The sequence below is a fragment of the Triticum urartu genome, chromosome 5 (assembly GCF_003073215.2).
Source record: "Triticum urartu cultivar G1812 chromosome 5, Tu2.1, whole genome shotgun sequence".
NCBI classification, from domain to species: Eukaryota; Viridiplantae; Streptophyta; class Magnoliopsida; order Poales; family Poaceae; genus Triticum; species Triticum urartu.
This window is the reverse complement of record NC_053026.1, coordinates 147,108,392-147,117,862: the sequence shown is the minus strand read 5'-3', so window position 1 is coordinate 147,117,862 and position 9,471 is coordinate 147,108,392.

Genomic DNA, 9,471 nt, shown 5'->3' with positions numbered 1-9,471 from the left:
GCGCAAACCTCTACAGAGTGTATAAACTAATCATGGTTAGCCGTGTCCCCGGTTATGGACATCTTGAGTATCTAGTACTTGGATTATCATGTGAATCTCATCATGTTACTCTAAATTAATTTTGTTGGGTTTTGTTTAATGATGATGCTTAATTGGGATTGAGAATGCTGTCAACCATTCTCAATGTTTAACAAGTACCATGATAGTTAAATAAAATGTATTCCTTTGCAGTAGGGAAAATTTGGCTTTACGCAAAACTGTAACCATAGAGCTTTCCACCAGCCAAATATGCATGTAGTATAACCTATTTCATTCCATTACTCTCTATGTGTTACATTGCCAGCATATTCCATGTGCTGACCCATTTCGGGCTGCAAGGTTAATGTTGCAGAATTTTCAGACGACGATTAAGGTGGTTTTAGGTCATGGTTCTATACTCAGTGATGCCGTTGGAGTTGATGGACTCACTTATCTTCCAAGCCTTCCGCTGTTATCGTATTTAGATGGCCTTAAGCCATATTTATTGTAATAAGTTCTCTTTTGAGACACTCGATGTAATAGGTGTGTGATTGCTACTCTGTTATAAATCCTTCAAGTACTGTGTGGTGTCAGCATTACTGATCCATGGATGACTCCTGAGCACATAGATTGGACCGTTTGAGGTCTGGTCGCTACAAGATGGTATCAGAGCACACACTGACTGTAGGACACGACCACTAAGCTAAAAGACCTAGATCACTACTCACTCTCTTCTCTTTCTGACTTCTCATCTCTTCTGCTCTTTTAGGATGGCGGATGCAAGGAACAAGTTCATGCAACCGGATGAAGATACACCCTTTGGACTTCACTTGAAGGAAGTCACTAGATACCAGAACATAGGAGTACCAAGCTTCAACGGAACCTACAACGCCACTCTACCTGAAAAAGAGCGCTGGATGATTAAAGTTCAAGTTCCAGGAAGGACGTTCATGCCAGTCACTGAGCCCATAGAGTTTTCTTTTGACGCACCAACTTGGAGTCTAGGAAAGAGTATGGCAGCTCACATCGCCATGGGACGCATTGGAGAAGTTTACCGCAATGATCTCAAGGATACTATCTACCTGATTTGTGGGCGTCGAGATGAGCACTGGGAGATGGTCAGCACCAGGAAGGATAGATCAATTGCAGCTTTTATCCAGGAGTTAAACCAGCACATACGACGTCAGGAGAACCAGATGTGCGCCGACATGATAGATCTGAAGAAGGCAAGGATAAGAATCAAGGAACTGGAGGAAGAACTCAAGGCTACACGTGAAGATTATGAAGAGGAAATCGAAGTATTAGTGGGGAAGAATGATGACCTGATTAAGAAGATTGGAATATTCATGGGAGGCCCTACACCAGTAGAAGAGGACGAAGAACCCAAGGAGATTCGCCCGGAAGACTACATCGTCATCGAGGACACCGACTCGGATCCAAATGATAGCGATGATGACTATGTTGATGAAGCTGGAGCAGATATCATGGAATCTGCAACCAAAGAATATTTCTAGTAGACCACCCCATCAGTAGTAGTAGTCCACCATGTAAATATGTACTCTGAGCACTTTTGCGATAGTTAGATCGATTGTATGCCCTTGTTTGATTGATTGAATGAAGTGAATTGTTTGCTTTTCCCTCATGTGCATATGGGTAGTGTTTTCTCTTTAGACCCCTCTATTCTTAAATCTCATCTTTTCTAAACCCTCAGATGCCTCCAAGACGTGACCCCAGATTTACCTTTCCATCGGAGCTCACCCAGTTGATCCAGCAGCAAAACACATTGATGCAGTTCCTAGTCCGGAATCAGAATCAGGGGAACAACAACAACAACCCACCACCACCTGTTGATCACTTAGCCTGTTTTCTTAGGCTGAATCCGTCGGTGTTTTCCAGTAGCACCGAGCCGATAGTAGCAGATGATTGGCTCCGTAAGACAGCAAGGGAGTTGACCACCGCAGGATGCACAGATACGGAAAAGGTGAAGTTTGCTCCACATCAGCTTGAAGGACCCGCAGCATCATGGTGGGAGAATTTCACAGCCACTTTCCCTGTCGACACTGTCACGTGGGACCAGTTTCAGTAGGCTTTTCATACTGCCCATGTTTCAGCAGGAGCTATGGCCACAAAGAAGCGAGAGCTTCGCAACTTGCGCCAAGGAGGACGGACAGTTGGCCAGTATGTGGTGGACTTTAGTAAGTTAGCACGTTATGCCCCAGATGACGTTGCTACGGATGCAGCTAAGCAGGAGAAGTTTCTGGAAGGACTGAATGATGAGTTGAGCATGCAGTTGATGGTAGCAAATTTCAACAACTACCAGGAGTTGGTAGATCGTGCTCTCATGATTGAAGGGAAGCAGCAGCAGATTGAGACCCACTAGAGGAAGTATGGACAAGGGAAGTACAATTCAGGAGCTCAATAGAAACCACGTTTTACCCCTAGACCGGGAGGACATTTTCAGCATACCCATGGAGGAGGTAGCTCGCACAATCACAATGGCCCCAAGAATGGTAATGGGAATGGAGGAAGCAACGGCCAGAACCGTACCAACCCATCAACCCCAGCCAAGAGAGACCTGAGCCAAGTCACTTGTTTCAAGTGCCAGAAGACCGGACATTATGACAATGAATGTCCCAAATCCCAGAATGGTAATGGCAATGGAAGCTCTGGGAAGAAGCTGAACCCTTTCAACAGGGGACAGGTGAACCACGTTAACGTGGAGGAGGTTGAAGAGCAGCCGGATGCAGTAATCGGTAAGTTTTTGGTTAGGTCATTTACTGCACTCGTTCTTTTCAATACTGGTGCATCGCATTCATACATATCAAGGGGATTTGTGGATAAGTATAATCTGCCCACCAAAGTTCTTAGAACACCTATGTTAGTAAGCTCACCAGGAGCGGAGTATATGGCTAGCCAAGGATGTTTTCAAGTGCCATTGAGTATAGGGGCCGTGTGTTTCCCGCGGATTTAATCATTTTGGAATCACAAGGTTTGGATGTAATTCTGGGTATGGATTGGCTATCGATGTATGGAGGAAACATCGATTGTGCTAGTAAGTCAATTTTTCTTACCACCCCAGAACGAAGAAGGATCAAGTATGTATCCCGGCATATGCCAAAGAGGAATCAGGTAAATTGTCTAACAGGAGTTGTGCAGGAGGAAGTACCAGTGGTAAAGGATTTCCCTGATGTATTTCCAGAAGAATTGCAAGGCATGCCACCGGATAGAGATATTGAGTTTTTGATTGAGCTTTTGCCAGGCACAGGGCCAATATCAAAGAGACCATATAGGATGCCCGCAAAGGATTTGGTGGAGATTAAGAAGCAGATTAAGGAGTTACTGGATAAAGGATATATTCGCCCAACTTCTTCGCCTTGGGGATCTCCAGTACTTCTAGTGGAGAAGAAGGATGGATCGCTAAGGATGGTTGTTGATTATCGAGGATTGAATGAAGTAACCATCAACAACAAGTACCCACTAACGATGATCAATGATCTGTTTGATCGATTGCAAGGAGGTAAGGTATTTTCCAAGATCGATCTGCGATCAGGATACCACCAGTTGAAAATTCGAGAACAGGATATACCTAAGACGGCTTTTACCACTAGGTATGGGCTGTACGAGTATACCATTATGTCATTTGGTCTGACTAACGCACCTGCATATTTCATGAACATGATGAACAAGGTGTTTATGGAGTTTCTGGATAAGTTCGTTGTAGTGTTCATTGACGATATCCTGGTTTACTCGAAGAATGAAGAGGAGCATAAGGAGCATTTGCGTTTGGTTCTTGGAAAACTCAAAGAACATCAATTATATGCCAAATTTAGCAAATGTGAGTTTTGGATGAAGGAAGTTGGATTTCTCGGACACGTTATATCGGGAGAAGGTATAGCAGTAGATCCCACTAAGGTTGATACCATGACAAATTGGGAAGCCCCAACAACAGTTGGAGAGATCCGGAGTTTTCTTGGACTTGCAGGATACTACCGGAGATTTATTGAAAATTTCGTGAAGATTGCGAAGCCTATGACGGAGTTGTTGAAGAAGGATACCAAGTTCATATGGACTGAGGAATGTGAGGCCAGTTTCCAGGAGCTAAAGAAACATTTGGTTACATCACCTGTGTTGATTTTGCTAGATCAGACCAAGGATTATGAGGTGTATTGCGATGCTTCACGTCGAGGACTTGGAGCAGTACTTATGCAGGAAGGAAGAGTTGTTTCATATGCCTCACGACGGCTTAAGCCTCATGAGTTAAATTATGCTACGCATGATTTGGAGTTAGCAGCCGTAGTGTATGCATTGAAAACCTGGAGACACTTTCTCATTGGAAACCATTGTGAGGTGTACACGGATCACAAGAGTTTGAAGTATATTTTCACGCAGAAGGAGTTGAATCTCAGGCAAAGGAGATGGTTGGAGCTCATCAAGGATTATGATATGAGATTGCATTATCACCCCGGAAAGGCTAATGTAGTAGCTGACACGTTGAGCTGTAAAAGTCATGTCAACACCCTAATGACGGGAGATTTACCAATGGAGTTAGCCGAGAATTTTCGTGAGCTATGTTTGGAGATAGTTCCGAGAGGCTATGTAGCAGCATTGGAGATTCAGTCTACTTTGATGAATAAGATCAGACAAGCCTAGAAGACTGACAAAGAGATTGCTTCTATTAAGGAGAAAATGAGCAAAGGAAAAGCTAAGGGATTTCATGAGGATGAGCACGATACCTTATGGTTTGAAGACCGTGTTTATGTGCCAAATGATTCGGAGATCAGGAAGTTAATTCTGCAAGAGGCCCATGATTCACCATATTCGATTCACCTAGGAAATACCAAGATGTATTTGGATTTTAAGGATACTTTCTGGTGAATCGGAATGAAGAAGGATATTGTGGAGTATGTAGCAGTTTGTGATGTATGCCAGAGAGTAAAGGCAGAGCATCAGAAGCCAGCAGGATTGCTACAGCCATTGCCGATACCCGAATGGAAGTGGGATAAGTTAGGCATGGATTTTATCATAGGATTGCCTAGAACTCGTTATGGGTTGTAGTCGATCGTTGGACAAAGGTAGCTCATTTCATTCCAGTGAAGACTACCTATACCAGTGCAAAGTTGGCAAAGATATACATGACCAGAATCGTATGTCTGCATGGAGTTCCAAGGACCATTGTATCAGATAGAGGAACCCAGTTTACCTCAAAGTTCTAGAATCAGTTGCATGAAACTTTGGGTACCAGGCTAGAATTTAGTACAGCTTTCCATTCGTAGACAGATGGACAGACCGAGAGAGTCAATCAAATTTTGGAGGATATGCTAAGAGCTTGTGCGCTAGATTACGGATCTAGTTGGGACGACAATTTGCCATATGTAGAGTTCTCCTACAACAACAACTATCAATCCAGTTTGAAGATGGCCCCTTTCGAAGCCTTGTATGGAAGGAGGTGCAGGACCCCATTGTCGTGGGATGAAGTTGCAGACCGCCAGTTGTTTGGACCGGATCTGATAAAGGAGTATGAATAGAAAGTAAATTGATTCGCGAGAGGCTCAAGGTAGCTCAGTCCAGGCAGAAGAGCTACGCAGATTCAAAACGCAAGGAGACAATTTACGAAGTCGGAGACCGAGTTTATCTTCGAGTATCACCACTTGGAGGAGTTAAGCGCTTTGGAGTTAAGGGAAAGTTAGCGCCACGTTTTGTAGGCCCATACAAAGTTATGGAGCGTATGGGAGAAGTAGCCTATAAGTTGGAATTTCCCGAAGGATTGTCAGGAGTTCACGACGTATTCCACGTTTCCCAGTTGAAGAAGTGCCACGCAGAGATGGCCGATATACCACTGAGAGATACAGTGACGCTGGAAGCGATTCAGTTGGACAGTGATTTGACCTATGAGGTGAAACCAGTTAAGATTCTAGAGTATGCTAGTCGAGTCACCCGCAGCAAGCTTATCAAGTTTTGCAAAGTTCAGTGGAGCCACCACACGGAGGATGAAGCCACCTGGGAGCGAGAGGAAGAATTGCTGAAGGACCACCCTCACCTATTTTCTAGCCAACTTTAATCTCGAGGGCGAGATTCATCTTAAGGGGGGTAGGTTTGTAACATCCCAAATTTTCAATTTGGAACGTTATACACTAGATCATCATTGCATATCATAATTTATTGCATTTTGGCTGATCCTAGAAATTCTACGCAACTCAAGGACCCTCGGAGAGAGTTGGGGATTTCGTTATTTTCATATTTGAGTTTTCTCAAATTTTAAAAATAGGATCATTTGATTTTATTTATTTTATCTTCAATTATTTCTATTACAAAAATATGAGAGAGGGAATAAAATGACTTTCCCAAAATAAAGAAATATTGAGGATTTAATAAAAAAATCAAATAAGATTTTATTTTGGTTTTATTTGCTATTTTATTTGAATTTAGGAAAAATGCGCATTTTTCAAAATTGCATTTAGGCCCCAAAGAAATGTTCATCCTGTGTGGCTTGATTTTAGAAACCGGGGAAAATTTATTTCGGTATTTTTGGAGTCCGTTTAGTATTCCTTTTGTTTTTTTTCTGAGCGTAATTATTAAAAAAAAGTCCGAACCGACTCTGGGCCGTAACCGGCCAGGGCTCCGCCTGACCGGGCCCTTTATATAGCGCCGCCGAGGCCCGAGGCCAGCCCAGCCGCCGCCACCCCCGAAACCCTAACCCTAGGACGTCGCCGCGCGGCCCCGCCGCCCGCCGCCACCGCCGGATCGGCCGCCGGAGGTAGTTTTTCGCCGCCGTTTTTTTAGAAAAACCGATCGGTTTTCCGTCGATTTTGTTCGGTTTTTTTAGTTTCGGTTTTTTTAATAGATCGGTTTTTATGGTTTATTTAATTAGCGAGCGTTTGCCCGTTCGTTCGTTTTAACGAACGTTCATCGTTTTTCTTTTTCTCGGATTTAAAACCGTGTTTTTTCTGATCGCGATTCCTGATCCGATTTTCATTTTAGTCTAACTGTTCGCTCGTTTGTCGGAATCAGGCGATTCAAGTGCCTGGAGTTTCGTCTCGAAACCCTCTTTCTGTCTAATCAACTTAAACACGTTTTTGCCACTATAAAAATTGCCCTAGATCCAGAATATTAAACGAAGCTTGTTTCATTTGCCGTTTGTCTTTCGCTGCTTCGTTCGTTCGATTTGATTCTTTTTGCCAACCGGAGATCTTAAGTTGAACTTTCTAGTTAGATCTCTTATTCGAGTTTTACCTATGCATTAGTTGAGTACTTATTATATGCTTGTTTGTTTGTGATAGAGTACCCGGAGTGCGCCACTTGCTACTTCGAATCGCTCGGTTTTGCGGATCATCATCAAGGCAACTAACACTTTGATCATACCTCCAACTACCTAGTTTTTGCATTAGATCAATCCTCACACATTGCATGATTAGGATCTAATTAAATTGTGGGTATTGGGGAGTAGTTGAGGTAGAACCGATTACCTGTTATTATCAAACCTTTGGGAGTTACTTCTATGTTTACTCATTATGCCATGCTATGCTAGTAGACGTGGATTCGATGAGTGTATCCATGACAGATGTGAGATTGTTAATTTAATGGTTTACTTAAGGTGGCAACTTAAATACACATCTGGGTGGATTGAGGCACCTGGGTATTCTAGCGATTGCCTGTTTTTCTTTTGGACCGCCACCCAGGCTCAAAGGGATCATGAGATTGTTCATGCTAGAAACTTCCGTGTGCAGCCACAAGCTACTATGGGCTCTAGCATAGTTGAGTAGGTTGTGCAAACCCTTACAGTGGTAGACTGGCAGATGTAGGGGAAAGTAGGTGTAATGGTCTACCCGATCGTAAGGTGCTAGCGCTTCTGAAAGACTATGTCTCGGTCATCCGTTTCTCAAACACCATGTAGTGCGAGAAATCAAACGGAGGCGATCGAGTCTTGTGGGGAAAAGTGCGCAAACCTCTGCAGAGTGTATAAACTAATCATGGTTAGCCGTGTCCCCGGTTATGGACATCTTGAGTATCTAGTACTTGGATTATCATGTGAATCTCATCATGTTACTCTAAATTAATCTTGTTGGGTTTTGTTTAATGATGATGCTTAATTGGGATTGAGAATGCTGTCAACCATTCTCAATGTTTGACAACTACCATGATAATTAAATAAAATTTATTCCTTTGCAGTAGGGAAAAATTGGCTTTACGCAAAATTGTAACCATAGAGCTTTCCACCAGCCAAATATGCATGTAGTATAGCCTTTTTCATTCCATTACTCTATGTGTTACATTGCCAGCATATTCCATGTGCTGACCCGTTTCGGGCTGCAACGTTAATGTTGCAGACTTTTCAGACGACGATTAAGGTGCTTTTAGGTCGTGGTTCTATACTCAGTGATGCCGTTGGAGTTGATGGACTCACTTATCTTCCAAGCCTTCCGCTGTTATTGTATTTAGATGGCCTTAAGCCATATTTATTGTAATAAGTTCTCTTTTGAGACACTCGATGTAATAGGTGTGTGATTGCTACTCTCTTATAAATCCTTCAAGTACTGTGTGGTGTCAGCATTACTGATCCAGGGATGACACCTGAACACAGAGATTGGACCGTTTGAGGTCTGGTCTCTACATACGACCACTAATAATTCTTTGAGGTGAGAAAGCACACACGAGTCCACTAGCTAATCACCACAACAATACTCAAGTATGGATCCGTTCCCGTCTCCATAGGAGAAAGCCATTCATAGCACTCACACTTATCATGCACATTTTAGAGTATCCATTTAAGTTGTCTACGAACAATGTAGCTTTCCAGGTAGTCCATATCCAAGAGTGCGGCTATCCGAATAGGTCAGTAACCCTGCAGGGGTATACTTCTTCACACACGCTCTCACCACTTATCACCGTGTACACGACAAGTATCTCTGCAACCTTCAAGCGGAGGCCTGGCGAGGGTGTCGGCCACGACCTGACTAACCACACAAGACTCTAGTCTAGGTTTATTGCCTATTTGAGGTTGTATCCATAAAGGAAGTCTGGCCGAGGTTTCTATCACGACATCAAACAATGAGAACAGGGTTCCCAAGAGCACCATTCGGGTGTCACTTGGTACACCGTGCCTCGTGCCTGCTGCAACAAGCTGACCCCATCAGGCAATGCTACACACGGCCCCGAGCATATCCTACAAGCACCAGAAATTAGTTGCAACTCCTGGATAAAGGTCAAGGTGATTAATAAGTTGAGAGGGGTCGAGTTACTGGAGCACAATGTGTGCTAGTAGCTGTTCCTGGATCACAAACACGGAACTCAGTTCTTAAGGATGGTCTCAATGAGACAACTCACCATGTACACCTACATGGCCTCTCATTGCTACCATTACCAAAATCAGGTTCACACACTTAACTCACAACATTAGGACATAAACATACCACTCCAATCCATCCCAGATGAATTAGACCTAACACAACTCTATGC